We start from the raw sequence: 8,599 nt of genomic DNA, 5'->3' as shown, positions 1-8,599 counted from the left end.
GACTAATGTGTACTCTGTACATATGCACACATATAAGGAATATCAAATATAAACAGAGAACTTATAATACCTCTGCATTTCTCATCACTGCAACTAGGATTGGAATCCTGGTGTCCTGTTCTGGTGACCCTAGTTCAGGGGCGGGCAATTATTTTGGGTGGAGAGCCGCTTACCCAGTTTTGGCAAGCTATCGAGAGCCGCATGGGTAGCCAACAGGTGCCATGCCCCGACAGGTGCCCATCCCCTGGTCACCATATTGGGACCAATGTCCTAATGTCTTGGGACCAACGTCCCAGGGCCAGCACCAGTGGGGCCCAGAGCAGGGTGCAGGCTGGCAGGAGTCTGTGGAGACAGGCTGGACTGCACCAGCAGGGAGAGGAGAGCTGGCCCGGCTCCATAAATCCCCTGCTGGCCGGGACCCTGTACCTCTACTGCCCTGCTCTGGATCCTGCTGGCACTGGCCCTGGCCCTGGGACACCACTGTGGACCCTGTGCTCCCATGCCTGCTCACTCCCAGTGTCCCTCAGTCCCATGGTACAGGCAGGGGGCAGCACACAGCCCTGACCCCCTGCTCACCAGCAGGGAAGGAACCGGTGCGGTGCATGGGCAAAAGCGTCCCCTTGCCCATTCTGTGGCTGGCACTCCCTGCTGCAGCTGCTTGCAGCCCACGTGAGGCTGCCCTGAGCAGGCACAGGCAGCCCACGCAGGCTGCGAGCGGCTGCAGTGCAGGGAGCCAGGCACGGGTTGGGGAAGGGGTCACTTTTCCCCCGCACTCAGCACCAGCTTGTAACCTGACCCTACACTGGCTCCAAGCTCATCCACTGGGGCTGCGCTGTGGCAGCAGCAGCTGTGGCCCCCCTGCTTGCCATGCTGGGCAGTGTTTGCTGCTGCTGCCCTCCCAGAGCTCGCACGCTGGGCAGCCCAGAGGTGGTGATGGCAGCCTCACTGCAGTCTACCGTGGTGCCAGAAGGGCAGCAGCAGCAAACACTGCCTAGCACAGCAAGTGGGGGGGGGCCCATGGCGCAGCTCCAGTGGACAAGCCCAGAGCTGGTGCAGGGCCGGGTTACAAGCTGGTGCTGAGTGCAGGGGAAAAGTGACCCGTCTTCCGCCCCATGCCTGGCACCCCGTGCTGCAGCCGCTCACAGCCTGCATGGGGCTGCCTGTGCCTGCTCAGGACGGCCCCACGTGGGCTGCACACACCTGCAGCAAGGAGCGCCAGCCACTGGGTGGGCAAGAGGCCACTTTTCCCCGCGCACCACACTAGCTCTTTCCCTGCCCCCCCCACCCCCTTACCTGTGGATGATTTGATTCTTACCAATAACATTTTTAAAGTATTTTGGGACCAGGCCAAATGAAAGACATTAAGGTGTATGTAAATGTCTATTTTTTGTTCATATCAAGGCTGAAATATGTTTTTCATGTCTATTATATCTCTGTACCTCAGTTTCATGAACAAACATGGTGAATAATGTTGCCTCTCCCACCCCTCGTCATTCTTGCCTATTTAGAGTGGTAAAGCACGTGGCACAGGAACTTATTAAGTGTATGTATATAACACTCACCTCAGTGGAGTCTTGACCTTATTTGGGACCGCAGAAGATATTGCAATATCAATAAACATACCAGTAACTTGATTTTTTGCCTGTGCCAGGCATCCTTTGGAAATTACATCCTTTGATCTAAGAAATAACCACTGACTTCACTGGAAAAGAAAATCAGCTATGCAAATAAAACACTGTGAATAAATAGTCAGAAAACTAATTGGGAGAGAAAAATTCTGAAGCCCTACTATGCATCTGTTCCAAAAACTGAACATTTACAATGAAATAAAGTTGTTAAAAAGACATCCACACACTTTTTCAATGTTTGCAATTTAAACTTAGTACTAAAATATTTCACAGATTGCAATAAAGACACAACATAACAGAATCATTTAAACTTCTCAGACTAAGAACATTTTCTATTTCTTATTTAGGACAAGGAGTAATTATTTAGAAATAACTGGGATTGTGGGAACAATAGTTGTATTTTGTATATGGCTACACAATATAAAAAAATAATGTTAATCCTCGGAGCTAAGGTTGAGGAGAAGAGTTATTTTGGGTGTCCTGATATGACAGTGACAGCAGTGCATCCCATCAGGTCTTCCTCAATGCGCGCACACACAGACAACACTCCAAACCAAGCAGCACACCAGTCAGGCTACTTCAGAGTTATCCATGAAGCATGCCAGAGACCAAAGCTGAAAGTGGCTGCAAAGGGATGTCCCAGAGCAGCCTCACCAGCATATCCTCTGGATTTGGAGCATGCCCACTGGAGTGAAGAGAGGGAGACACGTTTGGAAACAGCCTGGGCATAACTCAGTCCCTTTGGGGCACCAGTGGCTATACAATCCAAATCATGACCCATACAGTAACAGGCTCTCATGAAATATGTATTCGCTATTGCCCACAGTATTTTTAGGGAGTCTTAGGGATATGGGCACATAGGACAGTGCGTCACTTGAGGCCCTAGGGTTCACTGCTGCATCCTAGCGCGATTCTCCACCTGACCACCCAGACACCTAGTGTACCCACCTGTTACACCATGATATTGTTGTTTAATACAAACCCTTGGTTTAGTCAAAGAGCAATCACTTTGGGTACTCGTTCTCTGTTACATCTTGGGGCCCTTGCCCTCACTAGCGCCAACCTTTTCTCTGGGGCTTTGCCCACCTGGCAAATAGTTCAAAAGGCTCACACACCAGAATGGCCCCATATTACAACTTTCTAGCTTGTTCAGAATAGCTCAAAACACTCATTCACCCAAAAATGAAAACTGGCTCCCAAATAAGAAAAATAGTCCACACTGTTCACTTTCCCTAGTAACTTCACAGGGTTGACTTGACTCTGTGACTCCCCTCTCCTTTGTCTCTTAGCTCAGGCTCCTGTGGTCAGGTTGCCTCCAAATTCAGACACTTTCTTCTGGGTTTATTCCAGTGCTGGCCTTTCCTCAGTCCCCCTGCATCACTGCTGGACTTTTCTTTGCTCTAGTCCTTCCACAGGCCTATTTCCCATCTTCAGTTCTGGCTTTGCTCGCAACCTTCTCTCTTGTTTACTACCTAGCCCTTCTGCCTAGCATTTCTTGCTCCTGTGCATATATAGGAGGCACAGTTCCCACAACTATCTGGCCTTAAAGGCCAAGCTCCCTCTTTCTCTCCCTCTTTCAGTAGTGGGGCTAGATCTTTATAAAGTATTGTAGTTGCCTAGCAGCAATTTGACATTCATTGGTATTAGGCACCTGGATACCTTTGTAGCTATATCTGTAATATAATCAAAGCCATTGTGTTTCCATGGTCAACCTAGAAACCTGTGCTTTATTATCCAACTGATCTCAGCAATCCAGAGCAAAATCTCCATTCTTCTCAATTCTGGAAGGACCTCAGATAGCCTTAGGGCCCATTTTAGGCACCATACCTTAAGAAAGATGTGAACCAACTGGAAAGAGGTAAGCAGCAGCAATAATGAAAGGTCTAGGAAACATGTCTAGTAAGGAAAGACTATTGGATTTGTTTAATCTAAAGACTTCAGGGAGACATGATAACAGTCTCCAAATATGTCAAATAAGTTACAGACCATTCTCCAAATCCCCTGGAAATAAGACAAAAAGCAATGGGCTTACATAGCAGCAAGTGTGATTTTGTTTAGTTAGGCATGACCTATCCTCACAGTTAGAATGTTTTCCTTCAGCACTTGAATAGATAACCTGACCTAGGGGTGTTCTGCAACTGCCATCCCTGGAGATTTCTTTTTAACCATTGCCATCCCTGCAAGATTTTTTAAGACATGTCTGTCAGAGGTGGGTTAAGTATAGCTGATCCTGTGTTGAGGCCAAAAGGACTAAGTAGGGGTGTCAAACTTACCTCAAGATCTGGACTGTGAGACTCCTCACAAGCTGGCTCTAAACCTAAGGATCCTGAGCCACATCCAGACCCAACCACTGTGATGGGACAATTGGCAATATGGGGATTAATACATCTGAAGCTCCCTGTTTTCCCACTGCTAACAAACATTTCCAGCAGGGCTCCATAGCTGGAAGCACAGTGGCAGGCCCTGCCCCTGCTTGCCCCACTGAAAAAATTCTGGTCCCTCTGCGATGTATGTTTAATACCCCTAGACTAGAAGACTCCTTACTCTCTCTCCTTGGGGTTTCAACAAATAATGTAAATGACTAACACAATGGTTCCCCTACTTAAGTACAAATAATAAATTATTAACAAAATTAAGTAGTTGATTGGGGGGGGGGTTCTCATCATACTGAGGAAAGGACTCAGAATACCTGAGGAGGTATCATATTTTCCTACTAACCTAAGAAAAGCGTATTAAAAGATGTAGCCAGCCTATAATTATGTTTATGAAAATCTGTTTTTCTTTTCAGAGAGCTCCTAATATATTCACCAAGAGATGCAGATACCCAGTTAAAGGATGTTAGCCGTTCCAATCATGGTTAAGCATTTCCAGGTTCCAAGATGGACTAGGTGATCTAACAGATTCTTTTCCAACTTTAATTTCTGTGCTGTGGCTAGTTTCATTCATTTATTTGAAGTACTCCTGGCTTCCACCATTTTCTATCCAATCTCCATATTTTTCCCTAAGCTATGAAAACCTTTCATCTCCAGAGCTCATTAAACCTAGCCATTGCACTGGCAATGTTGTACTCACTTAGGGAAAGGCAGTGAATTCCCAGCTGATAAGAACTCTGCCCTTTAAGCCCCCTTAGAGCTGGATGTACTGCACCCAGGACAGCCCACCCATCCTTACCTTGTAAGACATCTATTCTTACGTCAAAGTGTAGGGGAACAAATCCCATTAGTGACTGTTAACAGGAATTGTGCATATAATTCTACAGTAAATCAACCAGAGAATTAGGCCGTAGAGTCTTTAAATACAAGAAAATGCTGAATTAATTGATTTCTTTAATCAGGAAAATGAATAGCAATAGAAGTTTTCTGCCCTGGCATTTTTGTCCAAATGACAGAATGACTCAGCAAACTAAATAATTGGCTTGTTATGAGACTACATTTGAGGATGCAGCTTGGGGTTAGGAGTTTTTTAGCTTTCCTGGTAATAACTAAATTGAAACAACGGAATTAGCACAAGGTTGTAAGACCTGTGGTTTTAAAAGACCTTGCTGTCTGTTGTAAAACAAATGTGAGCTCAGTACAAGAGAATAATTGGCTGTTATATCGCCAAGGTAGAGTAAATATCATTAATAAGAGGATCCAGCTGTGAAACCAGACTTCCTAGAAAGATTAGACCAAGCTGATTATGATGAGTTTTAGGCCACTCTAGCCAAGAGAAAATACCTTGCAAAGTTTTTCCATTAAAACCAGAGTAACATTAACAACTATCTCCACCTCCAAATACAGGCAGTTCTCGACTTACAATTTATTGTGAGTTGCAATATTTTGCACTTACAACATTAAAAATTGACACCCTGTTTCAACGTTCTGACCTCAGTTTTGACTTTACAAAGCTTGATCTGATGCAACGCTATGCTAGCAAACAAGTTCGCTGCGTCGCCCATCTCCCTAGACAACATCTGTCCAAACTTCCTGGGACACTTTCTTTGAGAAAGAAGACAAGACTCCAGAAAAACCTGCAGTCAAGACTCCTGAAAAGACTCCAGCCAAGAGCCCTTCAAAGAGTCCAGCAAAGTCACCTCAAAGAAGTCCTTCCAAATCAATATGATTGCTATTTACAATATAAATACATTAATGTAGCTATATCTATAATGGAGCTATCATCTATAATTGACTGAGTACAAAATTCTGGATTATTTTTCAGGAACCAAACCCCCATTTATAACAGTTTTCTATGGGAAAAATCGGTTCCAAGTTACAACATTTTAATTTAAGACGCATTTTTCAGGAACCAATTGTGTCATAAGTCCGAGGGCTGCCTGCAAACTGAACTCGCTCCAGGCACAGATTTCAATGACTAGGAAAGGAAGAAGAGCTGCAGTCTCCAGCAAGTTACCTGGGGACCTAACTATGGCCCTCTAATTAACCTAAAGAAAAATCCAACACACTGATGCCAAGTACAAAACCTGACAGACAAAAGGAAGGAAGAGAGGGAAAGAGCACAAATAAAGAAAGATCAGAAATGTTCAAGCTGTTAAAGGCCTAGCAGTACACTGAAATGTTTAATGTAGACAATACAAATTGTGGGGAAAACACAATAAAAATGACATGTTTTGAAACATTTGATACAGTTTAGAAAGACACTAGTCCGGACTTGAAAGATTGGGCAGAAATTCTAAGTAATATTGACACATTAAGAAAAAAATCAATTTTATGGCACTAAATGTATTGAGCATTGTGTGGAAAATGAGCCATAATAATAATATTTGGTGGGCATTCTTGTATTTTTTTGGTAATTATCAAAGTTATAATATTATCAAAATGTTTTGTGGTTGCTTTGTAAAAGACAATGGAAAAAAACTGATGGAGAAATAAGACAGACTTCCCTACTAATAGAATAGGACTCTACTATTGTAAGAAATGAAACGCGGTTGTTGATTTATTTTGAAAGACTGTATAGACTGAACAGTACCTTCCCTATCAATGGGCTCTCAAACATTCTTGGGTTTTTTGGGGGTTGAGCCAAAAACAATGTAGGCACCACTGAAACATTGCCCATTAGTTTCTAAGTAAATTATAATGCTTGTCTCCATTAAAGTGACAAGTATGAAAGTTCAGAAATGTTCTTGTGGCATAATTTCTATTGGAAACATGCACTGGTAAGGAAAATATAACTTCCTTTTTATTACTGGGAACTAATTTAGACTTTCTGTGGGGCTGCAGGGGGAGAGGGTATAGTCTCTGAGTAAACTCTTCCAGGTGACAGATTCAGCCGCCACACTTTTCTCTGAGTAGAGTTCCATTAATCACACCATTTTTAAATGGCTTCCTAGATTGAATAACCCTTGTTTACCAGTGTTCCCTTAACAAGCCCAACTGGATTTGGTGGCTGCCATGGACCTCCCTTCAGAGACATATGGTCAGTATGGAAAGGCAGTGATTCTAGACATGGGGCGGGGGGGAGGTAATATGCACATAGGCTGGATTTGGCCCAACAATTGATTGTATCCAGTCCCAGCAGCCCTCTGCTCCTGCCTGGGGCAGCCTTCGCCATGCTCCCAATGGTACTGCCCTCTCCAGTACGCACAACTTCCTGGTGGAGCTGCTCCTCCTGAAGCTGCCCAGGTACTGCTCGGCTCCCCTCACCTCCAGTGGCTGCTCCTGCCCCTGCTGTGCCACCCTGGGCAGCAGGCAGTGCAGGAAAGTGATGGTGGGCCATGAGGACACATGTTGGGCACCACATGTCCGGCCTGGTTGGGTAGTGGGGGTGGGGAGGGAGGGAAATGCAGCTGGGTGGATCCTGCCCCAGCGCCCAGGGCTCCAGCTCCATCTTCTGGCCCCTTCAACCCATTCTGCCTCCCCCCACTCCCAGGACCTAGTATGCAGGCAGTCCCCTACATACCCCACACAACATACAAAAGTAAGACTTTATTTTGAAAGGAGTTTGTGGAAAAACCCAGATTTAACTCTCTGCATCCATAACAGACAGCATGATAGGAGAATAAAGACAAAAATCACCGCAAATAATACAACTATCTCCAACATTCTTCAAACTCTCATAACTCAAAGACATAAGGAGCTTTTCACCTTGGGAACAAACTAATATGAAAATCATGAGTGACCCATTCAAAATCAATAATGCTCTTAATTCCAAGAATTTCAAGTAGATGGAACTGCTTGGCATTGCTCGTATTTACAAAATTGGCTGCATAAGACCTCCAAAAAGTTAGGAAAAGGAAAAGTAGAGATTTGGGAATAGAGTTATGTATTTGGAAAATTCTACCAAATGCCAGAGAAATGTATTGTAACTGGTACAAAACTGGCACAGAGACATGGGAGAGATCATTTTTATTGCTCTTTAAATAAGACCTAGTGGTTGCATCCAAGATCATGCATTAGACTCCTTCTCCCATAGGAAATAGACACAAAAATAAATAAGTTTGGTTAAAAATAAGCCTTTCTAAAGAAACTGTGATTCTTTGCACATGTTCAATGGATCTGCCTCTAATGTGTAATCCATTCTTCTTCGTCTACAATTCATAACACGGTAACAGCTTTAAGACACCCAAATGAGCAAGAAACGTGGCTGTCACAATAGCTCAGAGCTCCATGTGGCTAATTTACCTTCCATACTACATGACTCCAATACTTCATGACTCCAATACTTCTGGTACCCATACTGGCTTCGTAACTCTACATTGCCTTGCACTGTGCTGAGAAAAGGAATCAAAATACATATTTTCTCATATATACCGTTCCACGTGCACCTTGTTTTGGGAAGGCAAAATGAAGAAAGCCAGTCATGGCTGAACCCTAAGACAGCAGGGAATCCTGTCTGTATGGCTGAATTCAGACCCTCTTTCTTTAGTCAAAAGCCAGTTTCATCTTCTCACAACCACTCCTGAATTGCAGGCAGCTTTTGACTGCTCAGCCAAAAGCTTCTGTCAGTTTGGCAGCAGCTGTGAAAGTGTTAAAACT

Source organism: Crocodylus siamensis, chromosome 1 (genome assembly GCF_052110815.1).
Source record: "Crocodylus siamensis isolate JL-2025a chromosome 1, ASM5211081v1, whole genome shotgun sequence".
NCBI classification, from domain to species: Eukaryota; Metazoa; Chordata; order Crocodylia; family Crocodylidae; genus Crocodylus; species Crocodylus siamensis.
This window is presented reverse-complemented; position numbering follows the sequence as displayed.